We start from the raw sequence: 20694 nt of genomic DNA on the forward strand, positions 1-20694 counted from the left end.
TTCACCACTGAACTGCACCTTACTGCCATCATCCACCAAAGAAATGTACATGTAGTTGTTACAGAAACAAAGTAGTCAAAGGGGATGCTGCAGAAGGGGTTTAGTTTACTCTGGAGTCTCTGCTTTATTGCATTTACCAACAGAAGGAGAAATACTTGTAGGTACCTTTTCAACAAAACACTATAGAATTTTAATGACGTCAAGACCTAATCTGGTTCCTGCCACTTTCAGGAACAAATAGAAAAACACATAAAATAATTACTTTAGGCTTTCTGATTTAAATGTATCACATGTTTAGCTTATATTTTTCAAAGAGAGACATTGATGAGATTAGTTAAAATATAATGAAGCATTGAATAGTAAGAGTGAAGATGAGACCTTGCCTGACAACAGCAAATAGAAAGTGTTATATGTAAAAACGGAATATATTTTATGAACTTTAACCTTATAAAAATATTTCTCTTTATATTCTATAGAAAGTTTTCAACAATAGACTTCTAGTTTACTTTCAATTCTGGCCTTGAATTCCAGGTAATATTTTCAGAAAATAAAACAACTCTTTATTCCTATTTGTAGCTAAAATGATTTATTTTAACATACTGCTTTCTCTTCCTCCCTCCTTCTGCCTTTTCTCTTTGCTCTTTCTGCTTTTTCTCCTTAGTTTCTTCCTGTTTCCTCCTTTTCTTTTGTCCCTCTTTTGTTTCCTTCCTTCCCCTTCCTTCTCTTTTTGCTTTCATTTTATCTTTCCTCCCATTCCTTGATTTTATTATTCTTCCCTCTTTTCTAAGAAATATACCTTTTCAATTTCCTTTAAAGTGTTAGTAGTTCTATTCCATTGAGCACATAGTATTTGAAAAAAATAGACTCTTTAATAGAAAGTATGGGAAACTTTTAAATGTAAGAATGTGCAAGAAGCCCAAGGTGTGATAATTTAGAATCTGCATGCACTGTACAACAGCATACACACCATCCAGCAGCAAGCAATGGTGTGTAGGTGTGAATACTGAGAGTGCTCTCCTATAGAGAACAACAGAATGTCCACAGGGTTATCCCAAGTTAATAGGAACTCATGAGAGTCAAACACTCATTCTGTTAGCTTTTGTGTTACTGAATCACAGAGCACAGTAGGTCCTAGTGAAGGGCCATTGACTTGAAAATCTTCCAATTGTATGGGTTCAGGAAAATGAGATATAATTATTTTCTCTACACCTGAAAATAAACAAAAAACAAAAAATAAAGATGATAAAATACACACTATCATACTACAAATACTTGAAGGATATTTGAACATTAAATGCGTTCTCTAATTATTTGCCATTTTAAACATTGGTAAGAACTTACCACTATACTATTAAATATAAATTCACTGTTACTGGACCATCTACCTTCAAGACTTCTTAATTTAAACTGATGCTTATCATCCATGGAGAAGCAAGTCTCCATTTCCCCAGTTCTCAAACCTGTAAATACAACTGGGTTTGGGTATTATGTCTGTTGCTATTCCATGCACCTTTTGTAAGACCCCACACAGTGTTCTCCATTTTTAAATTAGCTTGTATTTTCATCATTATATTCTCAAGGTTTCTGCTTGTGGTATGTGACTCAGTTCCCTTTTTTTCTGAGACTGAAAACCCTTTTTTTTTTTTTTTTTTTGGTCTGCTGTGTGCTCTTCCCCATTCCTTGATCCTTTCATCTGGTTACGAACATTTAGTTGTTTCCATATCTTGACCAGTGTGTGAATAATGCTGCCATAAACATTTACAATATATTTATATATAATGTGATGATTATACATTTCATCTATAACATGTTTAGAAGCTAGGGAAATCCCTGACTATGCATTATACACTTAAAAATGCAGGAGTAGGGTTCCTTGTTTGCTAACTCAAAAAGTGGAAATAGCAATGCTTCATACAATAGAACAAAACAAAAAAACACTAGAACTGAAATCATAAGTGAGAGTATCTTTGTTTCTGGAAGACTAGAGTTTCTTTTGGTGGGTGGGGATTTTTTGTTTGTTTCATATAATATATATATATGTATATATATATAATCATATAGAATACATATATATGGTATTGTGTGTATGTATAAACATATATATATCTATATATATATATTCAATTAATGTATTAAACTTAAGAAAGTAAGAGCCAAGACAAAGGGGTTCATGAAAATCAATGACCAGGCCTAGTTTTTCTTTTGTTACCTCTGATCTTAAGCTTTTTTGTTTATTTTTGGCATTGCATCAGTGGCATAAACTGCACCTCATTAAAAAATGATGCCTGTAAGATTTTTGGAGAGAACAGATGGTTTCTTTCATCTGCAAAAGTAATCTGGATCCAACAAAACTGATTTAAAATCCTGGTTTTTCTCCTGTGATTTTTGAGGCCATTTTACAGGCATTATCTTTTAGTGCTAGTAAAGTGCTTTATAAATACTGTCAGAAGTCCACCTGCTGTAGCTCTGGGTTGCCCAGGCCCAAGAGATCAGAAGATGATCTACTCTCTTGATCAGATAATGCTAAAGAGTTAGAACTAGAGTCTTTCTGAAACCAGAAGACCATACCTACACTTATGCTATGGTAGGCAGTGCCCTGCAGATTTGGTTCAGGGACCTACACAGTAAGAGAGAGAGAACCAACTTAAGCTTCATGTCTAGTTGGCCATTGATCTCCGCAAGCACACAGTGGCATGTACAAGTGCAAACATAGATATGGATACAAGATAGAGAGATGCTTGTGAGTTTTGAATGTGCCTAGCAAAGGTCATAAACTTTATAGATATAAAAGAAATAAATATTGGAGATTTCATTTATAGTAGTTTGATTGTAGCTAACATATTATTCAGAAGGATTTTGCTGAGGCAATTTTTTTGCATCTACTTGGCACACATACATGTACATACGCACACATAATGGTATGTCACTCTGTTCCACAAGGATCTGTGGGTTAGTGTGAATGAGGACCACCATTCTACACCCTCAGAGCAGCCCACTGTGAAGGATCAGATTTCCTTTCACCAATGTATTGGTTATAATAAATATAAGAACCACATGCAGTAAAATAAGGATTATCCAGAGAGTTCTCTTCCTCTTCCTCACTTCTTTTCTTCCCCTCAGTCATCATAAGCAACTCACAATATGTGAACAGCTTTCACCCCTTATATAAGTGCTCTGTGTTTAACCCTATTATTATCCTTACATGAGAAAAGAAATAAAGGAATGTATGTTCCCTGTTGTATTGCAAGATGGATTTAGAGGTTGTTTTTCTGTTTTCCTTTTTGATAGTGACATCTATTGGAAAGCAAAAGAATATGTTTGCTACTATTTTAAAAGAAAAATAAAAACTAACGTTGAAACCGACAATTTGAAAAATCAGAATTGTATGCATTTAAAAAATAAAGAATTTAATACCAGTCTGTACTTGCTTTAAAATACATTTGCAGTCTTACAAAATATCTGGCAAAGTCTGTATCTGTCCCCACCTACAGATAATGAGATGCATTTAAAATGTAACTCCTGCTCTTCAGATCATACACTAGGTAATGTCATCATTCCGCAAACTAACAAGACATACACGATTCCTCAACCATTTTCCTCTGGAATTTTGTTGATGTAAGAAAATCAAGCCAGTGTTAAAAATGTACTTTAATTAAATTTTCTTTTTCATTAACAATCAGACTTAAGCAGATGAAAGCAAACAGTGCAGAGTGACTTACTTCCATAATCTCAGGACTCAGGACACAGTGGCAGAGGGATTATTATGAGTTCTAAGCCAGTTTGAAGTACATATAAAGGTGGTGGCCAGTCAGACCCTGCCTAAACAAGTAATAATATATGAGCATAATACACACACACACACACACACACACACACACACAGAGAGAGTGTAAAGCAAGGGGTGACAATACTTTTGTATCTTTTCTAATATATTAGCTCTTATGTGTTCTAACCTTGATTTATTTACATGCCAGAAATATTGCCATATGCTATATTTATTCACCTAGAGTGACAGGATACATTTTAGAATTTGAATGTTTTTTCCTTTATTTTAAATTATTATTGAGAAATACTTACAACAGCACAATCTGGTTATGATTTCCCTCCTCCAACTCCTCCCAGATCCTTCCAACTTCCCGATCTACCCAAAGCTGTATAATTTCTTGTTCTTTTTCATTAGAATATTTACCAAAATAAAAAATAAGATAAAATGAAAATAAGCACACCTAAATAAGAAAAAACAAACAGAAAAACAAAGATCCAAAGAAAAAGAATAATAAACACATATTGACCTAGAGATTTACACATTAACAAGCTCAAAAAAGTTTACAAAAATACTGCCATATCCAGAGATCCACCCCATAATCAGCTTCCAAACGCTGACACCATTGTATACACTAGCAAGATTTTGCTAAAAGGACCCAGATATAGCTGTCTCTTGTGAGACTATGCTGGGGCCTAGCAAACACAGAAGTGGATGCTCACAGTCAGCTATTGGATGGATCACAAGGCTCCCAATGGAGGAACTAGAGAAAGTATCCAAGGAGCTAAAGGGATCTGCAACCCTATTGTTGGAACAACATTGTGAACTAACCAGTACCCTGGAGCTCTTGACTCTAGCTGCATATATATCAAAAAATGGCCTAGTCGGCCATCACTGGAAAGAGAGGCTCATTGGACACACAAACTTTATATGCCCCAGTACAGGGGAATGCCAAGGCCAAAAAAATGGGAATGGGTGGGTAGGGAAGTGCGGGGGAGGGTATGGGGGACTTTTGGGATATCATTGGAAATGTAATTGAGGAAAATACGTAATAAAAAAATTTACAAAATTACAAAATTAGAAAACATTATAGATATAGATATAAATATAAATAGAGATAGAGATAGATAGATAGATAGATAGATAGATAGATAGATAGATAGATAGAGATAGAGGATATAGATATATTTGGAAAAGACTTGTAGGGTAAGAAAAAAAACAGCAAAATATTAGAATACAAAAAATCTTCCAAAAACACCATTGAATTGTTCTGTGTTAACCATCTGCTATGCATGGCTGTCTAGACTTAAGAATGGTTTGTATACCAAGTGAGACTCTGTTTGAGAAAGCCAATTTTTCATTTGTAAGTGACTATCAATTAGAGCTATTTCCTGGACTATGATTGGACTGGATGGGAATATGGAGTTGTGTCTATTTCCACTCTCAGCTCTGGAATCCCGTGAGGCCCAGGCCTGTGCAGGCTCTGGGAATGTTGCTTCAGTGTCTGCGAGTTTACATGTATATTGCTATTGTTATGCCTGGAAGACACTGTTTGTTTGGTGTCCTCCATACCTTGGCTCTTATATTCTTCTTACCTCCTCTTCTTCAGATTTTCCTAAGCTTTGAGTGGAGAAAATTGAGGTAGAAATTCCTTGTAGGATCAAATGTTCCAAGATCTCTGTCTCCCCTGCCCCAATTATTTAACAATTTCATTTAGATCACCTTTATATGTGTTTATTTTGTAAAGCCTCTACTTTATTCAGTTTCCATATAACCCAGCAAGTGGCCCTTAGTTGTAGCCGTCCCTCTCTGCACTCTGACCTAAACTCTATGTATTTTTCTCCCCATCCCTATTTGATTCTCCTGCTCAAGTCCTACCCATTCATTCATAATTCTCTATTCTATTTCTACTTCCTACAGTGCTCCAATAATCCTTCCCACTGCTTACTCTATATTTAACCATAGCAATATGGATTGCAGTTGACTTACCAAATAATTAACAGCTAACGTTCACATATAAGGGATGACATGCTATATTTGTCCTTTGGTGTCTCTCTTCCCTGACTCAGGATCATATTTTCTAATGCCATCTATTTACCTGTGAATTTAATTATTTTATTTTTAATGACTGAGTAATATTCTATTGTATAAATGTTCCATTTGGTCTATATATCATTTACCTCCAGCATTTCTTTGTTTGGGCTCTATAGAAAATTTGAGTATTATTCTAATAGGTCTGGTTTTTTGTAGCTTCTAATATCCTTCCTTTTCTGTAAATTTACTATTTTGATTATTATATGTCATGGGGAAATATTTTTCTGGCTCAGCATAATTGGTGTGGTGTATTATTCTTGTATCATGATAAGCACCTTATCCTTTAATGGAGGGGAATGTTCTTCTATAATTTTGTTGAAAGTATATTCTGTGACTTTGATCTGGGTTATGGTAGGTTCTGTGACTTTGATCTGGGTTATGGTAGGCTAAAGAACATTTTTCTAAAGTCACATTTTTAATTTTATGCACAAGTTGGTTCCTATTTAGTATGCTAAATAAGAGAAAATTTACAAGTTAAACTTTTAAGTCCCCTTTTGTTTTTTATTCCTTTTTTATTATGCCAAATTAATATTATGTTGCTATGGTTATATAGCTATGAGTCGTATAACTTGTCTGTCTTGTGTTTTTTTTCTTGATTGACAACAAAGATATTGAGTGCCTATTTCATAAAACTTAATGTGAGAACTTAAATAAGAGAGATAAGTTACATGTGTGTGCATGTGCATGTGTATATGTACATGTGTGTATATGTGCACATGTGTGTGTGTGAGGTATGTGTGTGTTATATGAAATGATCAGGTATATGGTAGATGGTCAGTAAAATTTTTTAATTCAGATATATTTTATTTTATTTTATTTTAATTGATACAGGAACTATATATATATATGTATATATGTATATGTATATATATAATATGGAAGATATAATGTGATATTTTTTAATACATGTGTATTATGTAGCAATAAGATGAAAGATGCTAACAGCTATCACCTATGACATTTTTTAGTTCTTTGTATTGGAAACATTCAAAGTTCTTTCTGATAGCTATTTTGAACTAGTCAAGTTATCTCTGTCAATTTTGAATATTAATAAAATAGATTACAATTCAAGAAGGTAACTTCAGCTTGTCCATAAAATCTGCCCTAAATTTGCATCAAAGCAGAGTAATATTTGTTGTCTTAAAACTTAATAGAACCAAGAAGAATGAGACTATCTAAAGGTCATGACAATCATCCAGATAGCTGTACAGAACTACTTTGAAAGCTACCTCTAAACCACAGAGTGCTATTTCCAATGCTCTGTGAAAACTATTATGTAAAATTTACTTTTCACAAAACTCTTCCTAGATTCAATTTATTTTTGAAAATATCTATCCATTTTTATTCTCCTGTTTACAAAGCCAATTTCTTCTGCTAGGCTCTTTGGAAATTTTGTTATATTTTATGGAATAAAACATTGTTAAGTTTTAGAAGAAAATGCAATTACAATCATTTAGTACAGAAGGAAAATATAGTTTGGCATAAGAGTCCTGCTGATAACTAATCTTTCCTACAGCAAATAGTAAAAGGTAGATTTTAAGGAAAGGAGAAGAATCTCAGATAGAAGGGTCAAAACATAGGAAGGAATTCTTCATAAACATGTAAAATGGCTCTTCCGGCCGGACCAGCACCGGGGTAGCTAGAGCTCAGGGTCGGCTGCCAGCTGCCAGCTACCCACAACACCCTCCACAGGATCTTAACACTTCTGGAGAGTGGAACACAGCTTCTGCTCCAATCCAATTGCGCGCGGGACCTGAGACTGCAATAATTAGGGAAACAGAAAACCAGCCTGAGTAGGGCCACAGGCCTCTTCCGGCCTGAACAGCACTGGGGTAGCTAGAGTGCAGGGTCTGCTGACACCCGCCAGCTACCCACGACCCCCGCCACAGGATTTTGAGACTTCTGGTGAGTGGAACACAGCTTCTGCTCCAATCTTTAAACAGTGACAAAGACAACAACTAACCCCAGAGATTACCAGATGGCGAAAGGTAAACGTAATAATCTTACTAACAGAAACCAAGACCACTCACCATCATCAGAACCCAGCACTCCCACTTCGCCCAGTCCAGGGCACCCCAACACACCAGAAAAGCTAGACACGGATCTAAAAGCATATCTCATGATGATGGTAGAGGACTTCAAAAAGGACTTTAATAACACACTTAAAGAAATACAAAGGAACACTGGTAAACAGGTAGAAGACATTAAAGAGGAAGCACAAAAATCCCTTAAAGAATTGCAGGAGAACACTGCTAAAGAGTTACAAATCCTTAAAGAAAAACACGATAACCTAATCAAACAGGTGGAAGTCCTTAAAGAAAAACAGGAAAACACATCCAAACAGATGATGGAAATGAACAAAACCATACTAGACCTAAAAAGGGAAGTAGACACAATAAGGCCCAAAATGAGGCAACACTGGAGGTAGAAACCCTAGGAAAGAAATCTGGAACCATAGATGCGAGCATCAGCAACAGAATACAAGAGATGGAAGAGAGAATCTCAGGTGCAGAAGATTCCATAGAGAACATCAGCACAACAATCAAGGAAAATGTAAAACGCAAAAAGATCCTAACTCAAAACATCCAAGAAATACAGGACACAATGAGAAGACCAAACCTACCGATAATAGGAGTGGATGAGAATGAAGATTTTCAACTCAAAGGACCAGCAAACATCTTCAACAAAATTATAGAAGAAAACTTCCCAAATCTAAAGAAAGAGATGCCCATGAACATACAAGAAGCCTACAGAACTCCAAATAGACTGGACCAGAAAAGAAATACCTCCCGACACATAATAATCAGAACAACAAATGCTCTAAATAAAGATAGAATACTAAAAGCAGTAAGAGAAAAAGGCCAAGTAACATATAAAGGCAAGCCTATCAGAATTACACCAGATTTTTCACCAGAGACTATGAAAGCCAGAAGATCCTGGACAGATGTTATACAGACACTAAAAGAACACAAATTCCAGCCCAGGCTACTATACCCAGCCAAACTCTCAATTAACATAGATGAAAAACCAAAGTATTCCACGACAAAATCAAATTCACACATTATCTCTCCACGAATCCAGCCCTTCAAAGGATAATGACAGAAAAAAAACAATACAAGGACAGGAACCACGCCCTAGAAACAACAAGAAGGTAATCCCTCAACAAACCTAAAAGAAGACAGCCACAAGAACAGAATGCCAACTTTAATAACAAAAAGAACAGGAAACAACAATTACTTTTCCTTAATATCTCTTAATATCAATGGACTCAACTCCCTGATAAAAAGACATAGACTAACAAACTGGCTACAGAAACAAGACCCAACATTTTGTTGCTTACAGGAAACTCATCTCAGAGAAAAAGATAGACCCTACCTCAGAATGAAAGGCTGGAAAACAATTTTCCAAGCAAATGGTATGAAGAAACAAGCTGGAGTAGCCATTCTAATATCTGATAAGATTGACTTCCAACCCAAAGTCATCAAACAAGACAGGGAGGGACACTTCATACTAATCAAAGGTAAAATCCTCCAAGAGGAACTATCAATCCTGAATATCTATGCTCCAAATACAAAGACAGCCACATTGATTAAAGAAACTTTAGTAAATCTCAAAGCACACATTATACCTCATACAATAATAGTGGGAGACTTCAACACACCACTTTCACCAATGGACAGATCATGGAAACAGAAACTAAACAGGGACACAGTGAAACTAACAGAAGATATGAATCAAATGGATCTGGCAGGTATCTACAGAACATTCTATCCTAAATCAACAGGATATACCTTCTTCTCAGCACCTCATTGTACCTTCTCTAAAATTGACCACATAATTGGTCACAAACCAGGCCTCAACAGATACAAAAATATTGAAATTGTCCCATGCATCCTATCAGATCACCATGGACTAAGGCTGATCTTCAATAACAAAATAAATAATAGAAAGCCAACATTCACGTGGAAACTGAACAACACTCTTCTCAATGATACCTTGGTCAAGGAAGGAATAAAGAAAGAAATTAAGGACTTTTTAGAGTTCAATGAAAATGAAGCCACAACATACCCAAACTTATGGGATGCAATGAAAGCATTATTAAGAGGAAAACTCAAGCTCTGAGTGCCTCCAAAAGGAAACTAGAGAGAGCAAACATTAGCAGCTTGACAACATACCTAAAAGCACTAGAACAAAAGGAAGCAAATTCACCCAAGAGGAGTAGACAGCAGGAAATAATCAAACTCAGGGGCGAAATTAACCAAGTGGAAACAAGAAAAACTATTCAAAGAATCAACCAATCAAGGAGCTGGTTCTTTGAGAAAATCAACAAGATAGATAAACGCTTAGCCAGACTCACTAGAGGGCACAGGGAAAGCATCCTAATTAACAAAATCAGAAATGAAAAAGGAGACATAACAACAGATCCTGAAGACATCCAAAACACCATCAGATCCTTCTACCAAAGGCTATACTCAACAAAACTGGAGAACCTGGATGAAATGGAGAAGTTCCTAGACAGATACCAGGTACCAAAGTTGAATCAAGATCAGGTTAATGATCTAAACAGCCCTATATCCCCCAAAGAAATAGAAGCAGTCATTAATAGTCTCCCAACTAAAAAAAGCCCAGGACCAGATGGGTTTAGTGCAGAGTTCTATCAGACCTTCAAAGAAGATCTAATCCTTCACAAACTATTCTAATTAGATTAGAATTCTAATCTAATTCTTCACAAACTATTCCACAAAATAGAAACAGAAGGTACTCTACCCAACTCATTCTATGAAGCCACAATTACTCTGATACCTAAACCACAAAAAGACCCAACAAAGATAGAAAACTTCAGACCAATATCCCTTATGAATATTGATGCAAAAATCCTCAATAAAGTTCTTGCTAACCGAATCCAAGAACACATCAAAACAATCATCCATCCTGACCAAGTAGGTTTCATCCCAGGGATGCAGGGATGGTTCAATATACGGAAATCCATCAACGTAATCCAGTATATAAACAAACTCAAAGACAAAAACCACATGGTCATCTCGTTAGATGCGGAAAAAGCATTTGACAAGATCCAACACCCATTCATGATAAAAGTCTTGGATAGATCAGGAATTCAAGGCCCATACCTAAACATGATAAAAGCAATCTACAGCAAACCAGTAGCCAACATCAAAGTAAGTGGTGAGAAACTTGAAGCAATCCCTCTAAAATCAGGGACTAGACAAGGCTGTCCACTTTCTCCATACCTATTCAACATTGTACTTGAAGTCCTAGCCAGAGCAATTCGACAACAAAAGGAGATCAAAGGGATACAAATTGGAAAAGATGAAGTCAAAATATCACTTTTTGCAGATGATATGATAGTATATATAAGTGACCCTAAAAATTTCACCAGAGAACTCCTAAACCTGATAAACAGCTTCAGTGAAGTAGCTGGATGTAAAATTAACTCAAACAAATCAATGGCCTTTCTCTACACAAAGGATAAACAGGCTGAGAAAGAAATTAGGGAAACAACACCCTTCTCAATAGTCACAAATAATATAAAATATCTTGGTGTGACTCTATCTAAGGACGTGAAAGATTTGTATAATAAAAACTTCAAGTCTGTGAGAAAGAAATTATAGAAGATCTCAGAAGTTGGAAAGATCTCCCATGCTCATGGATTGGCAGGATCAACATTGTAAAAATGGCTATCTTGCCAAAAGCAATCTACAGATTCAATGCAATCCCCATCAAAATTCCAACTCAATTCTTCAACGAATTAGAAAGTGCAATCTGAAAATTCATCTGGAATAACAAAAAACCTAGGATAGCAAAAACTCTTCTCAAGGATAAAAGAACCACTGGTGGAATCACCATGCCGGACCTAAAGCTTTACTAAAGAGGAATTGAGATAAAGACTGCATGGTACTGGTATAGTGACAGACAAATAGACCAATGGAATAGAATTGAAGACCCAGAAATGAACCCACACACCTATGGTCACTTGATCTTGGACAAGGGAGCTAAAAACATCCAGTGGAAGAAAGACAGCATTTTCAACAAATGGTGCTGGCACAACTGGTTGTTAACATGTAGAAGAATGCGAATTGATCCATTCCTATCTCCTTGTACTAAGGTCAAGTCTAAGTGGATCAAGGAACTTCACATAAAACCAAAGACACTGAAAATTATAAAGGAGAAAGTGGGGAAAAGCCTTGAAGATATGGGCACAGGGGAAAAATTCTTGAATAGAACAGCAATGGCTTGTGCTGTAAGATCGAGAATAAGACATCAATAGACAATCAATAAGACAAAAAAACCATCAATAAGACAAAAAAACCACCAACAGATTGGGAAAGGATCTTCACCTATCCTAAATCAGATAAGGGACTAATATCCAATATATATAAAGAACTCAAGTTGGTGGACTCCAGAATGTCAAATAACCCCATTAAAAATGGGGCTCAGAACTGAACAAAGAATTCTCACCTGAGGAATACCGAATGGCAGAGAAGCACCTGAAAAAATGTTCAACATCCTTAATCATCAGGGAAATGCAAATCAAAACAACCCTGAGATTCCACCTCACACCAGTCAGAATGGCTAAGATCAAAAATTCAGGTGACAGCAGATGCTGGCGGGAATGTGGAGAAAGAGGAACACTCCTCCATTGTTGGTGGGATTGCAAGCTTGTACAACCACTCTGGAAATCAGTCTGGCGGTTCCTCAGAAAATTGGACATAGTACTACAGGAGGATCCAGCAATACCTCTCCTGGGCATATATCCAGAAGATTTCCCAACCGGTAAAAAGGACACATGCTCCACTATGTTCATAGCAGCCCTATTTATAATAGCCAGAAGCTGGAAAGAACCCAGATGTCCCTCAACAGAGGAATGGATACAGAAATTATGGTACATTTACACAATGGAGTACTACTCAGCTATTAAAAAAATGAATTTATGAAATTCCTAGCCAAATGGATGGACCTGGAGGGCATCATCTTGAGTGAGGTAACACAATCACAAAAGAACTCACACAATATATATTCACTGATAAATGGATATTAGCCCAAAACTTAGGATACCCAAGATATAAGATACAATTTGCTAAACACATGAAACTCAAGAAGAATGAAGACCAAAGTGTGGACACTGTGCCCCTTCTTAGAATTGGGAACAAAACACCCAGGGAAGGAGTTACAGAGACAAAGTTCGTAGCTGTGATGAAAGGATGGACCATTTAGAGACTGCCGTATCCAGGGATCCATCCCATAATCAGCTTCTAAACGCTGACACCATTGCATACACTAGCAAGATTTTGCTGAAAGGAACCAAATATAGCTGTCTCTTGTGAGACGATGCCGGGGCCTAGCAAACACAGGAGTGGATGCTCACAGTCAGCTATTGGATGTATCACAGGGCTCCCAATGGAGAAGCTAGAGAAAGTACCCAAGGAGCTAAAGGGATCTGCAACCCTATTGTTGGAACAACATGATGTACTAACCAGAACCCCGGAGCTCTTGTCTCTAGCTGCATATGTATCGAAAGATGGCCTAGTCGGCCATCACTGGAAAGAGAGGCCCATTGGACTTGCAAACTTTATATGCCCCAATATAGGGGAATGCCAGGGCCAAAAGAATGGGAGTGGGTGGTTAGGGAAGTGGGGGGCGCTATGGGGGACTTTTGGGATAGCATTGGAAATGTAATTGAGGAAAATATGTAATAAAAATATTAAAAATTTAAAAAAAAACATGTAAAATGTATTTAAAATTAAATTAACATTATACTAAAAATGTAATCAACATTACTAGCTAGAGATTCAATTGCGTGCTAGGACTCCTTTAGAACATCTTTGCAACATCAAACAAAATTTCACTGCATTGCTTTATTTAAGAACCTCTAATCTTACTTGATTGCAAAATATTCTAAAATTGGCAGGTAAATTTGATGATGCAAGGGTGCTCCATATTGAATAAAAATCAAAATAGTGATTCCTATTTATACACAGGTGCCAGGAAAACCAGGTTTCAGTGTTTTTTGGATCATTAGAACATCCGGAGAATTAACTAAGAGTTTTGTAAATGTGACTACAGCAGAATCTCGTGAGTGTATCTTAGTAATTCATAGCCCTTTTGGATGAGATAGAATTTCTTGCTTTTACTCAGACACACAGCCTCCAAGAAGAACTTACACTTCTTACTCTCCTAGAGTTGTTGTCACCAGGAATTACAGTTTTGGCCTGGGAAATTACACAAAAATATGAAAAAGTAAAGAAGTGAGCGATTGACTGGCCAATTCCATTTCTTCAAGGTATGACTAGGACTTGGGATGAGCACCTTGAACTCACACTGAAGGCCACTTCATTTCAGAAACTTGAACCTCCTTTTTAAAGGCTATTATGTGTCTGCTCATAATTACTGTAATGCATAATGTAATAAACAAAGCACAATAAAATGAATATGCAAACTTAAAGGCAATTAAAATATATTACCAACACTGTGTTAAAATGTTTATAGTAATAATAGCACAGCTATTTTCTTGCTGTTAATATTTTAAAGATTTTCCAGTGCTAAGTTTGTGCCTTTAAATGCAATGCTGCCAAGAATGTTACAAAAAGTCTGCAAGGAATATACTGTCATATAGAGAGCTATAGAGTAATACATTTATTTGTGCCTTCCTTAGAGAAAGTGCATACCATTAAGATTAAGATTTTGTGGGTGAGTCCTGTCCATGTGAACAGATCATGTTAAGTAATGAAAAGAATAATGAAGACTAATGTTTTGTGTGTAGAAACTGAATAAAACTGTCAGGGAGATTCAGAACCAAGACTGATAATACAAATAATTATTTGATTTTAACACAGAGAACTGTGACAGACAATACAGTAACATTTTTCTTTGCCTAGATAAAGTTACTTGGTAGATTGTATATAGCTGAGTCTAGTTAATGATTAAATTATATGATACTTAATTTTTATATGAAAAATTTAATTTGATTTCCTCTTAGGGAAGATATCTTTTGAGTCACATGTGTACAAAAGACAGTTATATTGTTTATTTCATTATGTAACATAACAAAGACCTATTTTTAAGTTTATTTATCTATATTTTGAAAACTTATTGACTTATGACAAGATCATAAACTAATATCAGCAGGTAGGATATATATATATAGTTTTCTTTTTTCTTCCATAATTTATTTTTTATTCACATGATATCCCAAGTGCAGCCTACTCCCACCTCTTCTCTCGGTTGTGACATTAAAAGTTCTGCTTCCCTTCATATGCTCCAGTACAAGGGAATTCCTGGGCCAGGAAGAGGAAGTGGGTGGGTTGGGAAGCAGGAAGCCGGGAGGGTATAAGGAGCTTTGGGGATAGCATTTGAGATGTAAATGAGGAAAATATCTAATAAAAGAAGGAGCTTCCAACAACAACAACAAAAAGCTCCCAGGACCAGATGATTTTAGTGCAAATTTCAATCAGACTTTTGAAGAAGACCTAATACCAACACTCTGTAAACTATTCCACAAGATATAAACAGAAGGGACACTACCCAATTCACTCTGCGAATCCATAGTTACTCTGAGTACTCTCCCTTGCAGATGGAATGGTTTCTGTCTAATCAGTAACGTTTTACAATTTCTTTGATAGATGACTTTGTAAGATAATTTTTTCTACTTCTATTATGTTTAATGTTCCAAATAGATTTTAAAAATTGGTTGAGTAAATATTACCTTTAGCTTCAGAAGCTATGATAGTTTAAATAATTCAAAAAGTATTTAAGAAGCATCTATTATATATTATTTTGATGACTTAAAATGTCAATACTGACTTGTATATTTTTTAAAAAAATGTATTAGCTTAATAAAACACTATATAATTATGAAAAAAAAGTTCTGCTTCCCATTAGTCCCCTCTCCTTCTCCTCAGAGGGGTAAGCCCTTGTGAACGACACTACCCTGGGACATCTAGTCCCTGCAGAACTAAGTACCTCCTATCTCACCGAGGCCCAACCAAGCAGTCCAGGTAGGAGAAAGGGATCCAAGGGCAGGCAACAGACTCAGAGAGAGGCATAATTTGGGGGGATCTACATGAATACCAAGCTGTACATCTGCCACAAATGTATATGGGGATGAAGGGGGTTAGGTCCAGCTCTTGAATGCTCTTTGGTTGGTGGTCCATAGCATGGGAGAGAGCCAACTCCTGATACTATTAATGATCCTCTGCTATGCTTGCTTAAAATATCATTAAGTAGAATCTAAAATTATGGCAGAGATATCCCTACACATAATCTGCACCAATATATTTGGTAAATCCAATGACTTATGCACCCCCTTCATGAATATAAAGATGTATTCAACCATTTCCATTTGGTCAGGTGATCCATCAATTTAGAATTTTGGAGATCCTTGCATTGGCTTCATCAGAGGATTTTAAACCATTCTTTTTTTTTTTCTGTCATCCCTCCAGAATCCAGCTTCACGTGTACCTCATCACTCCTGGTTATTTCAACCTTTTTTTGTTTTTAATCTTGAAATTCTCTGTGTCTTCAATCATAAACTTAGTGATAATAAGAGTCACTTTTTCTCCAGCTCAACAGGGTAGAGGTACCCGAGGGAACAGCCTCACAGGGAAGCCCAAGTCAGCATAATTCAATTCTTGGTTGGGAGTAACCTTAGTATCTCCACTGTAGGGTGGCGTATACACATTTAGTATCAGCCAGTTTCTTGATGCTATTCATGTCCCCACATATGAACAGGGTAAGTCTGAGACAAAATTGGGAGGAACTACTCTCAGAGTAGGTCTGAGGGAACCACTCTCCTGAGTACTAAAGAAATGTGAATCAAAAATTAAATCCCACCTACATTCATGGAAAGTTGTAATATCTAGGGGAGAAACAATACTAACCGAAGAAACATAAATTCAAAGAAGAAATTTGTTATTTGTGATTTCTAGTTGGTTTTACTTTTGATAGTTTAAATAATTCAATTTCTAAACACTTAGAAAAACAGGGAAAAGGAGATATGTTAAAGTAAAAATATGCAATAAAACTTGAGATGATTAGTAACTTATTTAGGACATGCAAGTATCTCATAAAAAAAAAAAAGTGTATAAAAACCTGGACTATAGAGCAAGTTCCAGGACAGCCAAGGCTACATAAAATGTGTTGGAAAAAAAAGTTTTGAAAATTAAAAAAAATTTTTAAGAAATATTCAATACTAGGAAATCAATTTAAAAAGTGAATGATGCATTCTGAAGAATTGAACTTTGCCTAATTCTTTCCTTCTATATGACCTTCTCTGATTTTTCTCTTCTTCATTGTTGGATTCTTCTACTATCATCTATGGCAATCCCAAAAAGGAAAAAAATAAAAAAGTGATATTAATTTATTTCACCCATTTTAAATTTTTTTTGCAGTTTTTTAAATATTTAATATTTTTATTACGTATTTTCCTCAATTATATTTCCAATGCTATCCCAAAAGCCCCCCATACACTCCCCCCCACTCCCTACCCACCCATTCCCAAATTTTTGGCCCTGGCGTTCCCCTGTACTGGGGCATATAAAGTTTGTGTGTCCAATGGGCCTCTCTTTCCAGTTGTGGCCGACTAGGCCATCTTTTGATACATAAGCAGCTAGAGTGAAGAGCTCCGGGGTACTGGTTAGTTCATAATGTTGTTCCACCTATAGGGTTGCAGATCCCTTTAGCTCCTTGGGTAATTTCTCTAGCTCCTCCATTGGGAGCCCTGTGATCCATCCAATAGCTGACTGTGAGCATCCACTTCTGTGTTTGCTAGGCCCTGGCATAGTCTCACATGAGACAGCTATATCTGGGTCCTTTCAGCAAAATCTTGCTACTGTATGCAATGGTGTCAGCGTTTGGAAGCTGATTATGGGGTGGATCCCTGGATATGGCAGTCTCTAGATGGTCCATTATTTCGTCACAGCTTCAAACTTTGTCTCTGTAACTCCTTCCATGGGTGTTTTGTTCCCAATTCTAAGAAGGGGCACAGTGTCAACACTTTGGTCTTCATTCTTATTGAGTTTCATGCGTTTAGCAAATTGTATCTTATATCTTGGGTATCCTAAGTTTTAGGGCTAATATTCACTTATCAGTGAGTACATATTGTGTGAGTTACTTTGTGATTGGGTTACCTCACTCAGGATGATGCCCTCCAGGTCCATCCATTTGCCTAGGAATTTCATAAACTCATTCTTTTTAATAGCTGAATAGTACTCCATTGTGTATATGTACCATATTTTCTGTATCCATTCCTCTGTTGAGGGGCATCTAGGTTCTTTCCAGCTTCTGGCTATTATAAATAAGGCTGCTATGAACATAATGGAACATGTGTCCTTCTTACCGGTTGGGACATCTTCTGCATATATGCTCAGGAGAGGTATTGCTGGATCCTCCGGTAGTACTATGTCCAATTTACTAAGGAACTGCCAGACTGATTTCCAGAGTGGTTGTACAAGCTTGCAATCCCACCAACAATGGAGGAGTGTTCCTCTTTCTCCACATCCTCACCAGCATCTGCTGTCATCTAAATTTTTGATCTTAGCAATTCTGACTGGTGTGAGGTGGAATCTCAGAGTTGTTTTGATTTGCATTTCCCTGATGATTAAGGATGTTGAACATTTTTTCAGGTGCTTCTCTGCCATTCGGTATTCCTCAGGTGAGAATTCTTTGTTCAGTTTTGAGCCCAATTTTTTAATAGGGTTATTTGATTTTCTGGAGTCCACCTTCTTGAGTTCTTTATATATATGGATATTAGTCCCCTATCTGATTTAGGATAGATAAAGATCCTTTCCCAATCTGTTGGTGGTCTTTTTGTCTTATTGATGGTGTCTTTTGCCTTGCAGAAGCTTTGCAGTTTCATGAGGTCCCATTTGTCAATTCTCGATCTTACAGCACAAGCCATTGCTGTTCTATTCAGGAATTTTTCCCCTGTGCCCATATCTTCAAGGCTTTCCCCACTTTCTCCTCTATAAGTTTCAGTGTCTCTGGGTTTAAGTGAAGTTCCTTGATCCACTTAGACTTGACCTTAGTACAAGGAGATAGTAATGAATTGATTCACATTCTTCTACATGATAACCACCAGTTGTGCCAGCACCATTTGTTAAAAATGCTGTCTTTCTTCCACTGGATGGTTTTAGCTCCCTTGTCGAAGATCAAGTGACCATAGGTGTGTGGGTTCATTTCTGGGTCTTCAATTCTATTCCATTGGTCTACTTGTTTGTCACTATACCAGTAACATGCAGTTTTTATCACAATTGCTCTGTAGTAAAGCTTTAGGTCAGGCATGGTGATTCCACCAGAGGTTCTTTTATCCTTGAGAAGAGTTTTTGGTATCCTAGGTTTTTTGTTATTCCAGATGAATTTTCAGATTGCTCTTTCTAATTCATTGAAGAATTGAGTTGGAATTTTGATGGGGATTGCATTGAATCTGTAGATTGCTTTTGGCAAGATAGCCATTTTACTATAAATATCCTGCCAATCCATGAGCATGGGAGATCTTTCCATCTTCTGAGATCTTCTTTAATTTCTTTCTTCAGAGACTTGAAGTTCTTATCATACAGATCTTTCACTTTCTTAGGTAGAGTCACGCCAAGATATTTTATATTATTTGTGACTATTGAGAAGTGTGTTGTTTCCCTAAATTCTTTCTCAGCCTGTTTATCCTTTGTGTAGAGAAAGGCCATTGACTTGTTTGAGTTAATTTTATATCCAGCTACTTCACTGAAGCTGTTTATCAGGTTTAGGAGTTCTCTGGTGGAATTTTTAGGTCACTTATATATACTATCATAACATCTGCAAAAAGTGATATTTTGACTTCATCTTTTCCAATTTGTATCCCCTTGATCTCCTTTTGTTGTTGAATTGCTCTGGCTAGGACTTCAAGTACAATGTTGAATAGATATGGAGAGAGTGGACAGCCTTGTCTAGTCCCTGATTTTAGTGCGATTGCTTCAAGCTTCTCACCATTTACTTTGATGTTGGCTTCTGGTTTGCTGTAGATTGCTTTTATCATGGTTAGGTATGGGCCTTACCTAACCATTTTAAATTTTAATTCAGTATTCTATTTTTACTTTGAAAATTTGGCCCCCTGTTTTAGCTTATCTCATATGTAAAGTTTTCACTTAAAGGTTTAAAACACACATACACCAATACAAGTGGACACCTGTACACACATCTGTGGTTCCTGAGTAGATTTTTCTATAAGTTTATTTGATGTATGTTATATGAAATAATTACATGATGAAGTCACTAGGAAAAGGGTTAAATTCAAGTTGGTTAGCAAGTAAGTATGTTCTCGTGGATAGCTAAATGGAATACCTTTTAATATATACAAATTAAAGAAATCCTTTAAATCTACACAAGTTAAATTTGTTTGTGTTGTGTTTACTTTTCTGTAACCATTTGAACATGGTTCAAGCAACATATATAAAGAGAAGTTGACTTGGGCTAATTTTTCCGAGTCAGAAGAATGAAGAACAGTGAGAAAGGATGAGTGACCAGCAGTCATGGCCGTCAGAACAACAAATAACCCCTTAGATCCTGAAATGTAAGCACAGAGGAGTAAATTAATTTCAAGTGTCACAAGAATTTTAACCTCAAAAATCCAACTTCCATTGACATACTGCCTCCTGTAAGAGTACAGTGACTCACAGAGGCAGACAGCTTCTGGGACAGGCGGGAGCCACATAGCCGCTGAGGCAGCACCCTTTTGGGGCCGCAGATATCCAGCACCCTCCCAGCCGGAGGACAGTGATCTGCCCTGCAGGGAGCGCCATCTTGGCTCCGGGACTCCGCCGAACTTAGTCTGTACAGGTTAGAGTGAGGAC

Source organism: Mus caroli, unplaced genomic scaffold (assembly GCF_978045245.1).
Source record: "Mus caroli unplaced genomic scaffold, Mus_caroli_1 scaffold_14, whole genome shotgun sequence".
In the NCBI taxonomy this organism is placed as follows: domain Eukaryota; kingdom Metazoa; phylum Chordata; class Mammalia; order Rodentia; family Muridae; genus Mus; species Mus caroli.